Source organism: Lagopus muta, chromosome 3 (genome assembly GCF_023343835.1).
Source record: "Lagopus muta isolate bLagMut1 chromosome 3, bLagMut1 primary, whole genome shotgun sequence".
Classification (NCBI taxonomy): Eukaryota; Metazoa; Chordata; class Aves; order Galliformes; family Phasianidae; genus Lagopus; species Lagopus muta.
The window spans coordinates 74551440-74573852 of record NC_064435.1 but is presented as its reverse complement, the minus strand read 5'-3'; the positions used below and the strand labels follow the sequence as shown (position 1 = coordinate 74573852).

Genomic DNA, 22413 nt, shown 5'->3' with positions numbered 1-22413 from the left:
TGTCTCTTAGAAAGTCATCCAAATTTTTCTTTTTTAATTAAAATTACATGGTGTATATTTCTCTGTTCTTGGGGGGGAAAAAAAAAAGTTAATTTGCCTATTCATGTTTTTTTGGTTAACTTAAAGAAATGAATAAAGTTATAAAAGCTTGGGTATAATTCTTGAAGGCATAACTGTGATAATCAAAACTGTGGGAAACAATCCTAAGTAAACTTTAAAACCAAGTTATTGGAAAATAAAAGAACTCTGAAACTTTAGTATCAGTGAGGGGAAGACTAGCAAAAGCAATTGTTTTCAAATATGGAATGAGACATTTCTTTACTGGCTTCCTGAAACATCAGCTTTCTTTAACAGAATTTGTGGGCTCTGTCATTTTTAGATGACCCACTTGAAAAGATATAGTTTGCTTTAAAGCTGCCAAGTTCATAGTCAGTAGTAGTGCAGGTTATTAGTTTATTGTCTGAGACTCCAAGCTGGTAAAACTTATGTATATGTCCAGTTGCATTGCAGCAGGCTGAAGCAGACTTCTTGTGAGTACCTGATGCCAGAGTTTGTACAGGTGCTCTTGGGAGTATTGTACATTGGCCAGGTCAGTAGTTTCATCTTGCTATTCACAATGTTTCTGAGTTGCTGTAACTGATACATAAAGTACATTCCCATGGCTCTCTCCATCCATTTGTTTACCTGCAGGCAAAAGGCAGCAATGCTCTGTGAGAGGTGTGTGTGATCAGCAGCCCTGTTACTGTGATGCATCGTAATGGGTTATCAATGAAATGGAAGTGAAAAAGATCAATAATCTATATAAGGTAAATTTATTGTAATGACCTTAAGAGATGGATAATCAGTTTAAAGAAAAAAAAAAATTAAGTCCCTGTTTTTATAAAGAGCCTCAGTAATTGCTCTCTTTGGACTGTTTATAGTCTGTTTGATGAATAATAAATATTGAACAGGGTAAGTTATACAACCATGAAACATCTGAATGTGAAATGTGTTTAAGTGAAGCTAAATACTGTAGATTACAATGTGAACATAAATTTTCAGAAGGGGATAAATACCACCTGGAACTCAAAGTATTTTGTGGCCCGTGACAAACCTAGGCTTTAGTGGGAGCTCTCCTTTCTGCTCTGCTGAGCCAGATGCCTTCCCTCCACGTTAGATACTTTTTTGGCTTCTACTGTTTCCTTTTGTTCCTCATATATAGCTACATATGCGTCCATGTACTGCAAATGTGGCTGGCTGTGTCAGTAGATCAATATGCACAGGAGAATACCGATTTTAATCACAGAATTACAGGCCTTTGGAGCGACCTAGAGTTCATCTAGGCCAGCTAAATCATGTTTCCAACAGTAGGTTACACAGGAAAGCATCCAGGCAGGTTTTGAATAGCTGCAAAGAAGGATACTCCGCAGTCTCTCCAGAGACTCACAAGGGCGTTGTTCCAATGCTCTTTCACCCTCAAAGTTAAGGAAGTTTTTCCTCTAATTCAGATGGATGTTCCTGTTCGTGCCCCTTGTCCTGTTGCTGGACTCCACTGTAAAGAGCCTAGTCCTGTTGCCAATCTACCTTATCACTTACATCTTCATCTCTTTACAGATAAATCAACCCACCCCTAATTTATTTTTGCCTAGTAAGGACAGTGTTGCTGAATCCATTCCCCATTTTGGTCCTTCTGATATCATTACCAAAGTGATCTCTGTCTCAGACTGTGACTGAAGTGTTTACTGAAGGTTTGCTGGCTTTGCCAGGCCCCCCTCCTGAAAGGGATTTCCAATTCTAGCCATTTTGCTGTTCATGAAGCTCAGCTGTTCTTGCCATAACTCCACCTTAAACAGTCTGTGAAATACAGACCTTCCTCATGATAGTGCTTGTAATGGTATTTCTCTTCTCACTCAGTGGTCAGGACTTTCTCTGCTCAGGCTACTTAACATGGCAGCATTGAGTTATCTGCCCTCACACCTCAGTATTGTGTTGCTTCTATTTAGTTCCAGACAGAACGAGTTGTAAGCTCTGTGAGCTCACTTATATGTGTGTGTGTATATGTATGTACATATATATGTATGTATATATAAATTTTTTGCATGAGCTGAGCTAACCTGTGCTTAGTCTATCATTGAACAATGCTATTTGTATTTCTTTTAAGTTTTTGTAGTGAGTGGTCACAATACCAAGCATCTACATATAAAAAACAAAAAAAAGATTGGTCATCTTTTATACTGCTGAATGAGTGAATGTGAACTGGAAGTCTGGTGGTAAGGTGGAGAAGGAGCGCTGTCCATTGAGGAGGAAAAGGGTCAAGAAAGCAGTTGTAGGTAGTGGTTTCTGTGAATGCTTGGGTAACAGATTAAAGAAGTTCAAGTTAATGATTTTCTGTTGCCCCTTGCCAAGGCTGCACTTCATATGATGTTTTTAGGTATCGTCATCTTTTCCTGTTGCTCCTCAAGACTTCTGCTCTCCCTCACATTCTCATTCAGCTTGGCAGCTGTTTTCCTCCCCTCTTAAAATTCATTTCATGTACAAATTAATATAGCTGTGGGGTGAAGGACACAATTAACTTTTCTTTTTCCCCTCTAGTTGTTTCTTTTATGTTCTTGGATAATTTTTTGACACTTTATTCTCTTTATTCCAGATTTTCCTTGACAAATATTTCACTGATTCATCCTATGCCCATGTTTTATTCAATCTCTGATGCGATTTATTATTAAATAAAAAGGAAGTATACTGTAGCTGATGAATTTGGATGGCAGTGTAATATACTGCTAACTTAGTAGAGTATTCCCTGTACTGGAGCTGGTAAAAAACAAAAAACAAAAAACAAAAACAAACAAAAAAAAAAAAAAGAAAAAACTTGATAAGGTACTCGGTTTACAAAGCAGCTGTTCGACTGTAACATAATGAATTTCTTATAAAATTTACTGTTAGAACAATGAAGCCATGAAAAATAATGGTGTGAAATGAAAAATAAGTGTGATTTTCATTAAAACAAGCTAATAATTTGTCTAGTTCAGAAATGATCCACCAGCCAGGAACCCCCCTGAATGAAGTGACAATTGCACTGTTCCATATTTCTAGTATTTCTTTTTATTTTTACTTTTTAACTTAAGTCTTGCTAATTCTGGCAATGGATGATGGTGAAAAAGAAATTCATGTTAAATTCTGCAAACACGGACATTGAACTTAGCTATTTTTGGAGTCTGATGTTAAGAACTATAGACTGTATGTTGGTTTTTGATAGTCTGTGTAGGTAGAAGAGTAAAAAGCATTGAAATGTAAGAACTGAAAGATAGTTTCACCACCTTTCTATTTCAGTCCATGGAAGCATGTTAGAGTTGATGCTTGTGACTTGGGCAAAAACTCACAGGACAATGAAAGCATTGCAAGTGCCTCATTTGCATTCAAAATGTTGTTGCATGCAACAGGAATACGCCATAGGTATTTATTTATATAAAGCCAGGATTTTAGTATCAGCCTAAATATAATCTCAATCTGAATACAAAATCCCCTTATTAGTCTATTTGCAGTAATAGATTGTAGTCCCAAGTAGTATAGAAAAAATCTCTTTCCTCTAGAAAGGTTTCTTGAGAACTTACTGTAACCTGTCCTTATTCTTGGTGTTTTCTCACATGCTTTCCATACCCCAAAATAAAGAGTACCAGGCTTTCTGCATAGCCTGTGCTGAGCACTCAGTAAGCTACTGATGCTGGGTGGCATCTACTCCTCAGTCCTTGAGGGATTATTCTGGTAACATAAAGCTGGCCTTTCCATCTCCTAGAAAAACATCTGAGATCCCTTTTGGTCCTTCTGGTTGCCCATGTGAAAGGAGAGTTACTAAAAGGAATCTGGAAAGACTGTGAAATTTAAGTGTTCTTATTGAGCTCTTCTGTTCTATATGCCCGGAGAAAATATGTTAAACTAAAATCACCTAAAATAGGTGATTTTTATACCTCAGACTTCTATATTTATCACCAACGTTGTCTCCTCTTTATGAAATACAAGCCTAATATCTTTTATCAGTGGTACAAAAGTGAAAACAAACTGTCAAATTATTATGTAGACTTTCAACTAGGACTTTGAAGAGTCTTCATAATCGTAGTTTTAAGGACTATTCCCTTTAACTAGCTCTTTCATCCAGGTCTCAAGACTTAAATTGTAAGAACTCTGAATGGGGTTTCAAAGAACAGAGTAACTTTGTTCTTTTTCTCAAGATGGTTCTTCAAATGTTCTCTTTTGTTCTGTTGGTGTCCTCAACAGACTACCATTGTTTTAGTTTAAAAAAAAAAAAAAAAAGTATTTACACACAGACCATGCAGAACTCTTTGGGCATTTCTGACTGGGGTATTTGTTGAACTGCTATCTGTACAGTGGTACTTAGTGTTGATAAGGTCCCTTCTCCTTTTTGTATAATTAGTGGAGAAAATGTTTTTATAATTGGAAATGATCATCTGTTTGTATCATGTATGTAGATTGCTCCAAAAGTAATGCTTTCTATTTATTTCCATGGAAACTGCAACAGGTACAAAGAGCACAATAAGTGTTTGATAGTGCAAACTCTTGCCTACAAAATGCTATTTTTCAATGTGGTCGCAACTGTTGGACAATTTGTGTGGATGAGCTGATCAAGATGCTCTTTGTTTTGTAATGTGAATTGTGCATGACCATCCAGAACACAGCTTGTCTTTCACGTCACTGTCACTACTTCTGTAAAGCATCATCCACAACCTCGCTGTACTTGTGTCCACTGCTTGGTCTCCACCAACGTTCAGTGGACAGATGAATATCACTGGATGCAATTTTTTCCTCATGGAGAAGCTTAGTGACACTTTGGCTTGATACACACTTCTGTGAGTATCAGTATTTTATCAGACTACCCCTCTTCTGCCATCTGTCATGTGGCAACAAAATTTATAAGAACCTGGGTGGGAAGGTTCATCCTCTGCTGTCATACCACCAATACTACCATACCACCACGGTCTCTGATGTGGGCCAGCATAATAAATAAGCAATAATAAATAAAGAGCTATTTCTTTTAGAGTTCCTCTCATATTTTATTTCCTCTTAGGAATGTGATTGTATTAAAACACTGAAAACTACCCTTCTTTTCAAAATATCACTATTACTTTTTTGTTAGTGATAAAGAAAACAACTTTATGTATTCCTATTTATTAGAAATTATATGGCACCTTTAAAATGTCTGTTTTGATACTGGTGAAGATCAGGTGTATTCACCTTGGAACTCTTGCATTAGTAGCTGTACTGTGCAGTTGTTTTGTTTCATGATGATGTAAGAGATAAATGAAAAACTTTTCTGTACCTATGACTTTTATCAAATATTAATTGCTATTCTACATATCAGTGGCAAGGTCTTTGTCAGTCAGGACCTTGGGGTGCATCTGCCTGCACCTTTTTGCTAAAATAAATACATTGAGAATACCAACTTCTAACTGAGGTTTAATAAAACACCAACTAGAGCAAGGTGTATTTTTTCAAACAAATTAAAATTCAATTTGTGACAGCTGGAAATAAAAGGAGCTGACATCAATTTCTTTCCTTGCTCATTCTATCTTTGTAGAGTGTTTTTTTCCACCATGGACTTGCTTACCCAGTGTTTTAAATTTATATCTTCAGATGCAGCAAACCTCATACATCTAGCTCTAGATGCTTAGGAGAATGACTTTGTCTGCCACCTCAGAAGACGTGGCTGTACATCCACTCCTTGCATCTGCTCAGGAGTCTTGCAGCCTGTGCCGTGTCTGCAGGTTCCTTCTGTGTGGAATTGCTGTCATTGCCTACTTTGTCTTGTGCTTCCAGCTGAGCAGTTCACCTGCTCTAACAGCACTCTCTTAGCCAATCAGAGATTCCCTCCTTAGGCACCAAGCACTATTAAACCTGTTGTACACCCATATTCCTTTTGAAAGTAAATTGAGTAGATTATGAACAATGAATACCGTATTTCACAACATTTAAAACAGACAGCAGACAACTGTGTTCAAAGATTTTGGCTTCCTAAAGTTTCTAAAGTGTGTTTTAACCTTTCAGTGCTTAGATGTGGCTTATATTTTTCAGCAAGCCCCTTGTATTGGAATGTGGAGTTGTATCTTATGCTTTAATGTTCTGTTATTAAAGGAGAAAGTGTTCAAGTTAACATCTTCGTAATTGTATATAAGAGCACCTTCCTTATATTAAAAAAAAAAAACAAAAAAAAAAAAACTTGTGTTATGTACAAGAGAAATGCTTTGTCCTTTATAGGACTTAATGCATTATTATTTTATTTTTTTGACAAGACAGGTTGTATTTAAGTATATTCTCAATTTTAAATATGTGTTCGCAGTACAAGGTAATGGACTCTAATTATATGCCTGCTGGCAGGCATTGGCAAATATCTAGCAGATGCATGCGTTTCACTTATTTTTTTTATGGTAAGTACAGCCTATCTTCTGATGCTTTATGGCCTGACAGTATCCTTTGACCTCAGATTAAGTGTCCTTCTCATAATTAATTGAAACTGTACTACACAGAATATAAAAACTCAAGATAGAATAATTTAATGCTACACATCTTGTGAAAATAGGATTTTGAACTTATAGTACTTTCCTTCAGAGGAGAATATGATAATAGGCAAGTTTTTTTCTATTGTCTGCATTCAAATTCCTTACTTTTTGCTGTATTTTCATGTGATGCTGTCTCTCATGGGCCAGTAGTCCAATTGTGAGATAAGCAGGTATATGTTACTCTGGGTAATGAAATATCTGCTAATGATAAGGCTGAAAGAGAACGCTATAGTGAATAGGGCCATGCCTGGCTGGTGACTGGTCATCAGGGCTATTTCCCAGGGTTGTGTTATAGCCAACTAGGTTTTATGTTTTTATTGATGATGTGGATGCAAGCATTGAATACATGCTTAATAAATTCACTGATGATAGGAAGTGCTCTGAACTCTCTTTAGGGACAAAAGTCTTTTCAGGGGAATGTGAACTCACAGCAACAGCATGAAATTTAACAAGAATACATGCTGGGTTCTGCACCTGAGACAGAGCAATGCTGGGCAAAGGTTCAAACTGGGGATGAGTGGCTGGAGAGCAGCTTAACAAAAGGGACATGGAAGTGCTGGTGCCAGCAGGCTCAGCATGAGCCAACAGTGTGCTCTGGCAGCCAAGAAGGCAAAAGGTGCTGGGCTCTGCTCTTGGTCACCAATGGCAGAAAGGGAATAGCACAAAGCTGCCAGGTGCTGCTCAGGCTCAACATGAGGAGCAATGTCTTCACTGTGGAGGTGGCCAAACACAATCACTGGAACAGGCTTCCTGGATAGCTCCATGGCTGTCCATCATAGAATCATTGTAGAATCATAGAATGGCCTGGGTTGAAAAGGACTGCAATGATCATCAAGTTTTGACCCCCTGCTATGTGCAGAGTCACCAACCACTAGGTCAGGCTGCCCAGAGCCACATCCAGCCTGGCCTTAAATGCCTTCAGGGATGGGGTATCCACAACCTCCTTGGGCAATATGTTGCAGTGGGTTACTGCCCTCTTTGTGAAAAACTTCCTGCTAATATCTAACCTAAATCTCCCGTCTCAATTTAAAACCATTCCCCTTTGTTCCATCACTATCCACCCTCATGAACAGCCGTTCCCCCTCCTGTTTATATGCTCCTTCAAATACTGGAAGGCCACGATGAGGTCTCCCCTAAGCTGCCTCTTCTCCAAGCTAAAAAAGCCCAGTGACCTCAACCTTTCCTCATATCCTCATAGGAGAGTTGCTCCAGCCCTCTGATCATCTTAGTGGCCCTGCTCTGGACCTGCTCCAAGAGCTCCATGTCCTTCCTGTACTGGGGCCCCAGGCCTGGATGCACTACTTCAGATGGGGCCTCACAAGAGCTGAGTATTGGGGGACTATCACCTCCCCCTTCTCCCTGGTGGCCACCCCTTTTGTAATGCAGCCTAGGACACTGCCTCCTGGGCTGCAGGCGGACACTGCTGGCTCACGTACATCTTCTCCACCAAGACATCTGGGTGTCTTTGGGTCAACCCTAAAGTAATCCATCCATTCAACTTTATCTTTTTTAGGTCCCTTCCCAGGGGGATGGTTCTGTATATCCCATCTGCATGTTGAAAGGAGAAAATTGTCTTAAAGTTGTTAGACGTTCAGCTGGAGATATGTATGAGATCCACAATATCTAATACATTTTATACAGATAGATATAGGCCCACATAATGTCATTCTATTAGTCTGGGTTTAGACCTTTGCTGGTTAACTTGTTTGGCTGCAAAAATTGGAAAGGCAGTGAGGTTATGCAAGATATCTTCCGCTGCCTTAATTGCAGAACTGCTGAACCGTAGGAGATACAGCCTATTTCTTATCTAGAGCCTTGCTACGAGCAAAGTTAGTGAAGGTAGTAATAAATACAACGTAAGCATTACCGTAAACTGTATTAACAAAAATTTAAAATTCTGTTGCTGCTGTTTCTTACTTTTAGAGATGTTTGCAAATATGCATGCAGACAAGAATGTGAAATGCAGTCAGGCATGTGATTGCAGGAGAGAAATGGATGAAAAATTGGTGGCAAAATTCTATTGCACGTTAATATTTTGTTTCTACATTCTAGGTGGTCTATGTAGAGTTATACTGAAATAATTCCATGCTTACATATCCTGACTTTGATTACTGCGCACAGACAATGTATGTTAATTAGCTATGTAAGTGCCTGAGTCTTGAGCTATACAGAGTTTATTAAGACCTTAGGCCATGATATAACATGAGTTTCTTAAGTTTCAGAGATGTAAAACTAAATTCCCTCGCTTGGTAAAGAACAACTCTTGCAAATATGTGTGTATATGTATGTATGTATATATATATATATATATACATATGCATGCATATTTCCTTTATGAACATATAAATGGTAACTGAAAAGTGAACTGGATCTCACTGTTACAGAAATCCCACCCTCCAGGATGCTCCTAACCAAGTTACAGAAAGAATTGCTGATAAGTACTTGGCAGCAGAACTGAATCAGCACAGCACTATGGCATTAAAGAAGTACCAGCACTTGGATGAATATGTGAGCAGTAAGATCATGCAGAATGAGAAGATAAAAGCCTAGTGTTCTTAACAGATTCTGAGATGAGTTATCATTTTCTACTCTGTCAGTTTTTTCAGTCTTAATTTGCAGTGCCAAATGCAGTTTAGGAAAGCATATATATGTCCACAGTAGTGTTAATCTCTCAAATTGTATTCTACACTAACAGGAAACTGTATAAAGGTATAAAATCCTAGACACACTCAACAAGCCTCTGGCTATTAGTGCACGGTATACATAATGCAGCTGTCCACCCTTGTGGAATCCAGCCATGGATTTTATTCCAGAGTTCAGTCAGAGAAAAGCACTTTTTATTTTAAACGATGCCCTCATCATTGTTAATTTGGGTTACTCAATATAACTAATTCAACATTTACTTACGACAAACACCAAAAATTCTTAAGATTGTGTATTTATGTGAAGCTCTGTGTACAGATACAGATCCAAGCTTTGGTAACAATGACAAATTTGTGTGATGTACTTCAGTTTAACACTGAGTTGATTTTATAAAGATGACATTCAAAAACGTTTCAAACATTTCATTTGCTTCCTGAAAACATTATAATACTTTGTTGTGTTCCAAGATTTTAAAAACCTGAGATTTTTCTTCTTTTTTCCTTTTTTTTTTTTTTTTTTTTTTTTTCCCATTCATTTTTTCAGATAGTATTTTTGGGTAAGAGTAGCCGGGACATGTGTAGTCTGATGTTCAAATTTCATTGATCTTCTCAAAAATTCCCACAATGGTAGCATAAATTTACATTGAGCTACTTTATTATCAAAATCTTTCCAGTGCTTCTAGTTCAGTGAACAACATCTTAAAAGACTGGACTGCGGCAAAAGAGCATAAGGGTTTACATTTCAGCACAGAGGAATGCTTCTTTGTATTGTTGAATCTGGAATTCTGTGTCATCTGGTATAATGAATGTGCCGGTATTATTGTTATAGGCAATATATATTAATACACAGAAAATAAAGCTTTTTGTTATGTTACTTGCAAAAAAAAAAAAAAAAAACACCCAAAAAACAAAAAACTCCAAGCACATCCAGCCAGACTGGATTCATTGATAACTCAATGTTATCAATGTATACAGTGTTCTATCCATGTATTTTTGAACACTGAAACAGATACTCTTGTATGAAATTCTACTTCTGCTGCTTTGAACATCCTTGTCAGTACAAGCTGAATTCTTCAGTTTACAAATTTCAGTAAAACTCCTTCCAAGAAATCTGACCCAGGTGGATTGGAGAAGTTATTCTAGGGAGCTTGATAAATCTTGCTCTGTGAACTTAGCAATTTCTCAGGACTTAAACATCCAGCTGCATTATTACATCTCAGTTTTGAATTTACCAGGGAGTACTTTTAAAAAAATAAGTGTTCTGGAATTCTGCCAGCTATCTGAATGCACTTTCCATAGTGGCTTTCAGCAATATCCAGTAGGTGGCACAAGTGTAGAAGAAATTTGTACATTTCTTTTCTTATCGGAGTTCTTTTATCTTTGGTTCATTTCAAGGATTGCAATTCAAATTTAGTCCAGATTGTTAAAAGGCTCTCTCTCCTTTATGCATATATATTTCAAATTTTTATCTTAATTACATGTGTGTATGTATAGGTTAGTCTTATTTTTATGTTCTCCCACTATTCCTTGTATATTGGTTGGATTCTGTTAAAGACTGCGGAGAGAGAAGCAAAATAATTTCTCTGTCTGTGTTCATAATAGATTTCTCAGTGCATCCCTGGGGAATGGTGGCGGGTAATATTCTCATACAGTGCCTTATACTAGGATCGTAAAGTAAATAAATGTTTTTTGTCTGTGGAGATAATTGTCTTTCACAAGAGAACAAATTTTGTTTTAAGTCTCTACTTTGCATCTTTTTTTAAATCTGTTTTGAAAATGATTTTTTTTCACCTTCTTTGCTTTGTTGTGAAACTTACCTCTGTAATTTTGGCATCAGTTTCTATATTGTGTGGCGGCAAGAGGTTATCCTGTTACAACACCCAACAAGCTGTAATCATAGTAAAACCCCACAAGTTTCATCCGTATTTCACCCACAAGTGAAGCTGATCTGAGACTTACGAATGGTGAGGAGGCTTTCATTTTTCAAGCTTTCTGTCATTTGGTCTTTAGAAGAAAATTGTCCACGTGTTGTGTAGTTACTTCTCTCACTGTGATCCTTGTTAGCTTCAATGAGAAAGCTAAAATACTGGGAGTACCCAAAGAAGCGCGTGACTTGTAATCTTATTTTATATAGACCTCAGAGCAAAAGCAACACTTCTTAATTATGTTTAACAGAGAAAAATCAGTAGTACTTCATTTTCAGTATATAGTCCAGGTTTGTTAGCTACTTACCAATTTCACAATTATGTTACTTCTATAATTGTTCATACTTTTTCTTATTATCAAAGTAAGAAACAATAATTCTTCTCACTGGAATGTTCATAGAATTATAGAATTACTAAAGTTGGAAGGTACCTTAAGGATCATCTAGTTCCAACCCCCTGCTGATAGCTTTTGTTTTAATTTTTGTCCACTGTGCAAGTCCTTACAATGCAGTTGCATTTTATTTACACTGTATTCTTACCCAAATCTACTTGTTTCAAGAGCTTATTTTGATGTATTATTTCATAATGTTCTTCATGCTAAGACACATTCAGTTATGGTAGCCATATTTCATTCTTTTAGGTAAAGTAAGAACAGTTAATCTAATTTTAAGGAAGCCAGTCATTAGGAGAGAAAGTAAATGGGAAAAGGTCACTGAGGAGCTCTCATTAAAGTAGCCTTTAAACTTTTTTGTAAAAATTTTTGTCCTATGACTAAACTTCATGGGCTCTTACTGCAAAGGCAAACCAGAAACAAATCTGTAGATGTGACTTGTGCTGCCCTACTTGTGCAGCAGAGGCTTGAGGACTGCTCAGTTTGATCACAACATCAGGGTTTTAAAAATGCGTTGTGGAAACAGATTGCAATCTCAAGCATTGTGTTATTTGGCTTGTAAAAATGTATGATGAACTATCATAGCAGTTTTAATTTACTCTCTTGGCCTGTAACTATGATAGTTCTTGTAACATCTTGTCAGTAGTACTTTCCTTTGGAATACCAATGTGAGACATCATGTTGTGTTTGTTTTTTTTCCCCCTTTTTCTTTCACTTGCTTTAAAACTTCAAGGTTCCTTGGACAAATAAATCTAAACTCCTATCTTTGTTTTAGTTTACATTACTAAATAACTGTTCTTCCATTACTAATTAGGGAACATATCTTTGAATGTGAAGAGGTTTAGAAATGAATGTAATGCATTTTACTCCTTCAGTAAGAGTAAAGTATATTCAAGTGACTGAAGAATCATACAATGAATTCTAACCTTTAACTTTGGTTCTTTGCTACTACTTCTTTTACAGCTACAGAATAGTTTTTAATTGGTTTTCTTTTATAATTTATGTTTGCCTTAAACTTGCATCAAAGCAATAATTAAATTTTTTTTAAAAAAGTTATCTTTTTCTTGGGAATAATGAACATCAAAGTTGAACCAAAAAAGCACAATACAATGTCATCTATTCATTTCAATTTCTACTTCAGTCAGTCATTGCAAGGGTGATGAATTTAGTTCAGAAATAATTTTTTTTTTCTTTTTTTCCTCCATAACACTCATTTGAATAATTAAAGGAAAAAAAAAAAACCATATATATATATTCTGAGCTGAAGATGTGGAACAACACAAATCAGTGTTTTATGAAATGAAGTGTCCTTTAATTTATTGTGTGTATGGAAAGGCTTGTAATATAGAAAGATTTTGTACTAATATGAAGAGCTTTAATCCAAAATTGTGTTTGAAAGAGAAATTTTGTAATTTCAGTTTTTTCTATGCTCAAAGATAAAACCCAAATAAGCAAAATATCAGTATACAAAACCTTGTAATATCGATCACTTTTATCAAACATGTTTAAAATTGTGTGGTTATTGTTTAAACATACTCTTTTTTCGTGCACTAGCTGAGCTGACTTCCAAAATTACTTTGTGTTTGCCAAGAGAATTAAAAAACAAAACAAAACAAAAAAAAACTACATCCATTATCCATCTTCATAGAAGTACTTCAGGAACTAGGTAGTTGCTTAGTTTTTACAATCTCCAGGAAGAGGTTTTCACCTTTCATTAACAAAGCTTCTAGCTAAAGCTTTTCCTGACACAAGGATTAATTACTGCTAACGTACCTACTAACCCTTCCAAAATATCACTTCATGTGGTACAAAAACAGTGCTGTTAGATTGACAGTTTTCTCTGTCATGCAACAAAAACTCCCACCTGGCTGTGCAGCTGGTACTAAGCTTTGGCAGCTTTCCAACAGATTGTTTGCAGCCTTTGCACACTTTTTCTTTCCTATTCTTTCCTTTCTTTCTTCTTTTTTTTTTTTTTTTTTTTTTTAATGCAATTTTTGTTATGAACACTTCAGCAGTTCTTTTTTCAACCCTTCTGCTCCCATGAGGGTGCATTTTTTTTCTTACAATAACACATTGTTATTTTGGGTGGTCTCTCTCAGAATTTATCAAGGTAGTCCTCAGGAATGGTTCTTTTTGGGAACTTTTGCTTGTCAACGTGAAAATGCAGGCCAAATTCAAATCCAGTGGTAAGTCATGAATACTAATAAAAGCCATTTAAACCAATTACTGATAGCAAAATTTGACCTTACCCTAATGTGTAGATGAAGTTTATGTTGTGCATAGAGGATTCTGAAGCTGAAATTTCAGCAGGACAATCTTTTTTATTACCTTCATTTGCATTAGAGGAAATGCCTGTCACATAGGGTATATTGTAATAAATATGGTTTAAACTGAATTTTCTTATTTTAATGTAATATGAATAAAATGAGGTAGTGCTTTCCAGAACTGCCCTATCAGTGTGCTGATAAAGGCAATGCTAATGTGTTTCAGTTTTCATTGATTTATATTGTCCTTGTTGCTGTACGAGCTAGCTCAGGTGAGTGTTAGCTCTGGATTGCTGTGGTGCAAAGTCTTTCCTCTTATGCTTGCTGGTCCAAGCACTGCCCATTTGCTGACCAGGAGCCTTTCTGTTTTTACTGATGTCCTGATTATGAAGTAATACACGAGAAAAATTGGTTAAAAAAAATAATCAAGTTAGATGGAAAAGATTTATGGTGATATTTAGATTAAATATTTGATAGTGTAGAATAGTATAGAAAACTAACCTGCCTTCCCAGATAATTAACAGTTGTCTTCTCACAGTCGGCCGAAATGCACAGCTCGTGATGTTCTTCATCATCAGGATATGGTTGCCAGTCTATGTGAGGAAGACACTGCTGTTGACCCCTTATGGGTGAGAGGTTTGATTAGGCGTTGTGAAGCTGAGAGAATTTAAATGAATGAGAATTATGATTATTCTCAAATTCTTGGTTCTGGCTCAGACTCATACAGGAGGATGAAATCATAACCCACTCTTACCAAGGACGCTGTGAGAATTGCTACTGCATACTTTTCTCAGAGCCGAAAGGAAACTAACTGGCAGCTCTGTTTTTAATAGAATAAGAAGACTTGCCTAGTGTCTCATTTAACACTTCAGTTTAACTTCTCAGACGCAGCCTGTAATATTACTGGCAGAAATGCTTGCTTCAGTGAAGTAGGAAAATACAGAGACGAGCGAGCTTTGTTTGTTTGTTCCTCTATTCCAGCTGGATTAAGCTAAATTAGTCTCATCTCAGTGACTTGCTACAGACATAAAAGAGCTGTGGTTCTTACTCTGGTGAGCAGCAAGAACATTACCTCTGCTCCAGGCTCTTTCTTTTTTTCCCTTATGCGTAGTGTGTTCCTCCAATGTTGGGTAGTTAAGTGAATCATAAAGTTTTCATGCTCTGCAGAGGGTATATTCATATGTAAAACTACTGCTATGCTTGTCATGAAATTCTAATAGGATGCAGCGCTTACCGCAGCTGTGGACTTTTTCCCAGCCATCTGAATCTCCAGGTGTGCCCTTGAGTTGACAATAACAAGGTGATGTGCTATTGTTATGTCTTTTTTCCATATTTTTTAGTCTCACTCTTTGGGAAAATAGTTTTATAGGCAGGAATAGAAAAACATTGTTAAGAGTTGCATGTACAAAAGGTATAATGCATATTAATTCAGGTAAAAGATAAAGTTCAATTAACTGGATTAAAATGATAAATTTACAAGGAAGTAGTAGGATCTTTCATAGTGGAGGTTAATAAAATTCTGCAAAATTCTGAGCTTTTAATATTACTGAACAGAGTTTCTGGCTGCTTAGTTATATCTGTGTCTATGTAAATGATAGTATGAAATAGTATGTATAACACTACTTCACTGCTTCATTTTCAAGAAGGAGAAGAATGAAAAAAAACTTTTCTGCATTGTAGAAAATTCACATACTTTTTTGGTAAAATGGAGTTGCAAGCTGGTGGGATTTTCCAGTTATCTTTGTTAATGTTTCAATATGAAATAGCCATCAAGAGCAAATTTAACCTTATACAGAAGATCAGTAGAAAGCCCTTAATTGCCATAATATTTATAATAGTATGAGAAGGAAGGGAAGGCAGATGAAAGGAATCTTGAATTGTGTTTAGTCTGCACCTATTCCCCATCTGCTACAATTGTGGAGTTGTGGCTTTTGGCATCACATCTGTATGGACTTTGACTACTTTTTCAGGTCCTCCTGAGAATATTTGTCTTATTCTACTTCATTCCACTGCTTTATGTCTTCCAAATCCAGTCATCTTGTATGAATAACCGCATAGAATTTTTACCACTCTGTAACGTTGATTTGACTGTGAATGTGGGATTTCAAGCTATGGAAGTCAATTATGCATTTTGTTCTTTCAAATAATTGAATTTTAAGATTATTAACTGACAATATTTGTTGTCAAAATTTTACATTGTTTCAGATACCCTTTCTTATATTCATGATTTGACAATTTTTTTTAGCAGGAAAGTTTTTCTTTCATAACTTAGCAATCACAATCAATAGCTATTTATATTGTCTGCAGTTGGTTTCCTACTGTGCTTGGTGAGCACAGTGGTTTATTTGTACTTAACTTTTATGATGTTAAAGAAGTGCTGCTTCTGAGCCTCTCCAGACAGGTAGTAAGCTAATTCCTTTGAGATTCTATAGCTAGTTAGCGTTAATTACAGCATCATTTTGAAAAATTGCATGTAGTCCAGAAACTATTCCAACCGTGTACTGAACTTCCAACTAGAAGTAGCATGACAGTGTTATTACTAAGGAACACTACAAACAATATCCATATAATAATGCCAGAAAATCCTCTACTCATTTCTGGTGATTTTTTATTTTATTTATAGCATCTCCAAAAGCAACTTAATAACCTTAACAAAATATGCTACTCTCTTTGGATCTGTACTTGCTCACAGCAACCACACAAAATTTAAGTTGGAGTGCCTATTGGGGAAAGGTGTACAAAACAAAATCAAGTCCTAGCACCCCCAGGACTAGTTGTAGCCAAAGAAGCTGTGTATGTAATAGCAGAATAAAATAATGTTGTCATGAGCTTGGTATAGAAGTATTAGAACAGTTCTCACTCCAAAGATGGCAGGAAAAATAATTAACTTAGTTATGAGTTGTAACTGACAACAAAATACATAGGTAACTCTGAAAGTAATGGCTCCTCTTTAGTTCCATGCGAGCTACAACAGATATAAAGAGTACAATAACATAGTTAGAGCAAATTCTCAACAACAAAACACTGTTTTTCAGCATAGTCACCACCATTCACATCTTTTCCGGAGGTGAACAAGGGTCTGCATGCCACACTTGTAAAAAATCTGCATAGCTAAAACAGAACATGGCTTGTCTTTCACATTGCTGTCACCACTGCTGAAACACCATCCATCACCTCAGTGTGCTCCCATTCACTGTTTGGCCTACATAAGCATTCAACATTGATGAATGTCAGTAGGTGCAATGTTTTCCTCATGGAGGAATTCAGTTACAGATCTTTGCTTCATATTCCCTTCCATATCAGACACCATTTTATCAGATTGTCCCTCTGCTGCCATCTATCGCATGGCAACAAAATGTAATGGGATATTGATAGAAAGGTTTGACCTCTACTCTGTATCACCATCATCTGACTGATGTTGTAGCTCAACATAAAACAGGAGGCATTATTTTGGAGCAATCCTTGTACACTGGATGGTGATTCAACTTTTTTATCTTAAATGAAAATATTTTGGTTGTTTATATGTCACTGAGATATTTAATTGTGAAGTTTGAAAAGTGAATTAATACATTATGTTATAAAGAAATGAAAATATCTGTTATTATTTACAGTTGCCCTAAGTCATAGCATAAGTCACTGTAGTATTGTATTTTTTAAGGACAGGGACAAAAATGTTTTGAAATGAATGAATGATGGTTTTTCACAATTTTCAGTGTCAGCTCTGTGTGATAGATTCAGTTTCATTCTGTTGCTAGACATGCCAAGTGTTTATAACTGTACTGAATGTTTTATATCCGATTAATGACAAAACTTATACCTGTGTTATTTAGCTTATTAGACACGTATCTCATTCCACATATCTGTATCATAGCAACATTGACTTGCTGCAAACGTGATCAACATCCAGAGCTTTTCTGAAAGATGTATTCTTCATGAAATTGGGTGGTTTTTTTGGATTACTACCCATGACTCCAGCTCTATCACATCTTCCAATGCTGACTCATTTAACAGCAGGGGAAAGTGATGCAAAGCCTTGTAGGTGAGCAGGTCACATATCCTCCTTGGAGCACTTGGAAATATACAAATAAATTGCTAATAGAAACTCCTGGCTCTAATATTAAAGAAATCCCCTTGCTACCAGAAAATAAAATATAATGCATGGTAGAAGAAAACTATTATGTTTTGCAGGTGTTCAGAAGAAAGTGAGCAGTTTTTCTTCTCTCAAACTGCCGTGTGATAATAAAAATTATCTTGGATCCTGAGAAATTTGCAGAATGCAACACCAAGTTGCCATTGCATGGATGGTGTTTAACCTGTGTTTTAAGAGCTGCTTTTTCTGCCTGACCAGAAGCAGAAGAATTAACTGCAGCCTCCAAATCTGGGCATGGTGTGGAATTGCATTGTAATCCTATTTTCAAAATATTTGCTATTTTTAGTGTAAAAACAAATGTTGAAGTGGAAAGTATTTGTGCTAGATAATGGCTACCTTATGAATTTAACTGATTTCAGCAGTGTTAAAATAATAGGACTATCAAAAGTGCAGTAATGTCTGATACTGAATGAGAACAGATGGCTTCAGTGTATTACATTTCTGTTAGTGCTGTTCAATCTTTGCATAGCACTTGCACTCAATGAAAATACTGTTAGAGGGAAAGTAGAGACAAATTTTTTTTCTTTCAGTATTTTAATTTATCAAATATATGTATCAATTGTTCTTACTTGAATCAAGGAAATAAAATACCAATAGTAAATATGCTAGATTTAAAAGAAAATATTTAATAAAAAAATCTGTTGTTTTATAGATGTGATCTAGATATATGCACTTACAAGTGTATATGAGTAGGTGTGCACCAAAAGAATGGTGACAGAGTAGGGAAATACCCATTTATTTTTCCACTTAGGTAAATTATGTTCCTACAGCCATTAATCAGGTAGACATATGACATCATTTCACAGAGGAATTTATGTACAGTGGTTTCTTCATCAGTTCCCTGTTGTTACTGAAAAATGCATTCAGACCAAGTGTTCTTTGAGTTCACCCAAAAGCAGAATACTTGAATATATTTTGAGGCTATGATAATTTATTTTGAAAAATAAGCGAGATATATTTAGAAATCATCTTAAAATTCTCTTGGAGTAGAATATTTAATTGAACTTCTTGTTTTTTATGAGGTATATGTGTGTTATTGAAGGGGGGGAATTAAGACCATCAAAATAAACTATGATATTCTGGATCTGGAGATAGCAAGAAACTGCTGGATAGTGTCACAACTGGTCTATCTTTTCAGACTAGATAAATCCTACAGTCCTTTTCCTTTTATTAGATGCCATCTTTATGGGGGAATAAGATTAACGGCAAACAGTCTAGAGCCCAGAAGGTGATTTTCAGTTGTCTGGGTATGAATTCCTTACATGTATTACTCTTACTTTGGATTTTTGAAACCAGATGAATTCCTTTCCAAAAATTCAGATTTAAGTGAACCCAATGTCTAAGAGACCATAAGATACAACTCAGTGTAGTGACAAGGGTTCTTTGTCAATTCCAAAATAAATCCTGCACAGTCAATATTTAATTCTAAATGATATTTATAGGAGTTATTTTATTATAGTTTTCTTGTCTCGTCTCTGTGAAGAAGCATCTGCAATATTGAAGTAAATGTCAGATCCAGAGGCTTATTTGGTTAAGCTATAGCAACAGCATTAATCTTGCAAAGGAAATCAAGACAATAGAAGGGGCTGGATGGACCAGGAGATTGATAATTGGTTAGAAAGCTTTTGACCTTTGGGCTGGTAGTACAGATTCAAGCCAAGTTGGTAGTGACTGAAAATCATTACTCTCTGATCGTAGTGCAGTTGTCATGTGAAATGGGTGATTGGTTTCCTTCCAGTTCCTGCTGAACTGGTAGGCTAAATGCAAAAATTACTGCTTCCAGTGGCTTTAAGGCAGAGTTTAAGGAAGGAGAGGAGGAAGGGAACAACTTTTATTTTTCACCCTCAGGAGTGTTTTGGGAGATGGGGGAGGAGAAAAGCTGTAGCTCTTTGGAGAGCTCATATGGAGAGCATCACAGCAACCATCAGGCTCCTGCTAAGAGATTAGGAACTCTGTTTTCCTTTGTCATCCACCTGATGTGTTTCATTAGCATTAATAAAAGTGGAATTTTTATGAGAAATTCCACTCTAATTATCTTTATAATTAAGTTTCTTGTTGCTACTACGTAGGGCTGTTTTCACCATTTTCAGTTGGAAAAATGTAAGTTAATAGTGATTTCTTTATTTTTCACTGATTTGCAATTCATTCAGGAAGTTCAGCAAGTACTTTATATGAATCTGTTTGACCTGGCAATTGCACATGAACCATGCTGAGTCAATAGATGATGCATACCTGGAATGAGATTTACAACTGTTTGTCTGTGTTTCATTGTTTTCCCTTCCTTAATTGGATGACCTGAGTTTAATTATTAATGCTACCTGAAGCCAATATAATCTAATCCTGTAAGAAATCATTTGACTTGCTGGCAATCTCAGAACCACACAGATTCTTATTAAAATGATTGAGGATTCCTTTTATCCCCTTCTTACTCTTTTGAGTTAAACTCAGTTGCATTCACCATAGATAGTGGAATCTATTTCTCTTCTTTCTTTTTCTTATACCTGTGGAGCATACAGCTGTAATGCACATGCAGTCACGTACCCTAATTCTTCAGCAAGTTCTTTAAAGTTTCTGCAAATCGGGGAGATGTTTTGTTGGTTCCAGAAGCTTGTTTTGTCATGTTCTTTCGTATAGTTTGTGCTTGCTTGAATGGTGCTTATTCTTGCCTTTCACTGTTATTTGTTTTGTTTTTAATCGTTTTAAATGATGTCTTTGACTGCTATGTATTGTTACTGTAAGGACTTGGCTCTTTTTCTTCAAATAAGGAAAGCATGACCCCTGTATCATTTAAATTAAATAGCTAGTCAACATTCCGTAGTAGAAATGTTTAAATGCGCAAGTATTGGTGCAAGAGTACAAAAAGCAGAAGAGAATATAAGGAACATTAAACTACTTAAAATTCAGGCAATGTTCATATTGTTAGAAGTTTTCATGCTAAAATACACATATTTAGAGGTTGTTGTATAGTTTTCTCTGTGGGGAGGGATAAAGCTGCTATAGAAACCTACTAGATTTGTGTTGAGTCTTTTTCGAATACAAATGTGTCTTTTCAGGTCTCTCTCTTCAGTTGCTAAAATGGTGAACAAATGTGGTTATTTTATGATATACACTGTCTTTGTATAACCAGTGCTTATCCCTTATACTGCCAGCAGTGACAGGAAACTGTTTACTTCTGCTACACAGAGGAGAAACAGGAAAATTCAGTGCTGGGGTGTGTCATTAGTGCGTGCAGACTTACCCCACGTCCCTGTAATCTGTGGAAGCTTTATTATTGAATTCAATCACAGGAATCTCGGCTGCAGCAAAGGAGTTAGTACTACTTGCTTTAATATTGATTTGTGAATGAGTAAACATGACAGCATTATTTGCTTTGCCTTGTTGCATATTAGTGTTTGAGAGCATATTTACCAAATACGCCCTGATGGAAATGTTTTTCTGTACAAATCTGGCTATTATGATTTTGAAATAGGTAAAAAAATTGCATGGCATTCTTGTTCTTCTAGTGCGTTTGACTCCCAGATGACTGTAAACAGGCAGTAAAATGTCAGAATGATGAGAGTGAGAAGCACTGGGAGAAGTGATGGATAAAAAAGCCCTTCAGTCTATGATCACGCTCTTTCTAAATGACCTTGCACATGATGGGCACAAATTTGTATTTTGCACGAAAACCTGTTGTTTGTGAAGAATAGATGTTGGTGGAAAGGGAATGTGAAAAGAAAGGCAGGCGTGGATGTCAGTTTTTCAAATGGTGCGAAAGGGCTGAGTGCATCTGAAAAGCAGAGATGTGAATTTCTCAGTACATAACTAACCTACGTGGAATGTCAAATATTTATAGATACCTAAAATAACAACATGAGGTCCTTCTAAGCTGCATTATTTATATTTTAGGCAAAAGCAAATTATTTTTTATGCTTTTTTTCTAAAAGTGTTCTACTTATGTGTATTCTTCTATACTTTTGAAACAATCTGGTAGATTGTGAGAGTGTGAGCCTCATTGCTTTTCTAATGCACACTTTGATTGATTGAAACACGTCACTGAAGGCCACTTTGAGTGATGAGATCAAAGCTGAAAGAATGTGTGAGAGGGCGCAGACAGAAGAGAGTTATGAAGTTCATAGAATTATAGAATTATTTTAGTTGAAAGAGACCCTTAAAGATCATGTAGTCCAACTCCCTGACAATGAAAAGAGACACCTACTAGATCAGGTTGCTCAGTGCTCTCTCCAGCCTGACCTTGGTTGTTTCCAGGGATGAGGCATCCCCCATTTCCCTGGGCAACCTGTTCCACTGCTTTCATCACTCTTGTGGTAAAAAACAAACAAACAAACAAACAAAAAAACACCCTTGCTCTTACACCCAATCTAAATCTTTCCTTATTTATTTTGGAATGATTTTCCCTTGTCCTATTGTAACAGACCCTGCTAAAGATTCTGTCCCCACACAAACTGTATTCAGAACAGATATGAAAAGGATAAGAAACAAGAATCAATAATATC

At 36.2% G+C, this 22413-nt stretch overlaps 1 protein-coding gene across 7 annotated transcripts in view; it reads left to right on the top strand.

The window, feature by feature from the left end:
• Nucleotides 1–22413, top strand: part of CDH12 (cadherin 12) — a 511787-nt gene that overhangs the window by 146529 nt on the left and 342845 nt on the right. Inside the window, exon 1 of one of the 7 annotated variants that reach the window (XM_048939408.1) lies at nt 13660–13689. The exons of the other annotated variants lie outside the window; for them this stretch is intronic. The gene's annotated coding sequence lies outside the window, so the exon portion shown is untranslated. Of the gene's footprint in view, nt 1–13659; nt 13690–22413 lie in introns of those variants that run through there. 7 annotated transcript variants of the gene reach the window in all.